The following is a 319-nucleotide window of genomic DNA, read 5'->3' as shown; positions in this document are numbered from 1 at the left end:
GTGGGGATCCCATTCCCCCCGTGAGGATCCCGTTCCCTCCGTGGGGATCCCGTTCCCCCCATGGGGATCCCATTCCCTCTGTGGGGATCCCGTTCCCTCCATGAGGATCCCGTTCCCCCTGTGAGGATCCCGTTCCCTCCATGAGGATCCCGTTCCCTCCGTGGGGATCCCGTTCCCTCCATGGGGATCCCGTTCCCTCCATGAGGATCCCGTTCCCTCCGTGGGGATCCCGTTCCCTCCGTGGGGATCCCGTTCTCTCCATGGGGATCCCATTCCCTCCATGGGGATCCCGTTCCCTCCGTGGGGATCCCATTCCCTC

The 319-nt window shown here is 64.9% G+C and overlaps 1 protein-coding gene across 1 annotated transcript in view; it reads right to left on the bottom strand.

Annotated features, from left to right (window-relative positions):
* The window catches only part of LOC121660828 (serine/threonine-protein phosphatase 6 regulatory ankyrin repeat subunit C-like), a gene marked incomplete at its 5' end in the record, with an annotated part of 10052 nt that overhangs the window by 8615 nt on the left and 1118 nt on the right, over positions 1-319 (bottom strand). The window lies entirely within an intron of this gene.

Source organism: Corvus kubaryi, unplaced genomic scaffold (genome assembly GCF_017639235.1).
Source record: "Corvus kubaryi isolate FWS band 111438036 unplaced genomic scaffold, C.kubaryi_AGA036_p1.0 36964, whole genome shotgun sequence".
Lineage (NCBI taxonomy): Eukaryota > Metazoa > Chordata > Aves > Passeriformes > Corvidae > Corvus > Corvus kubaryi.
Note: the sequence above shows the minus strand (reverse complement) of the source record. Positions and strands in the feature narration are given on the sequence as shown.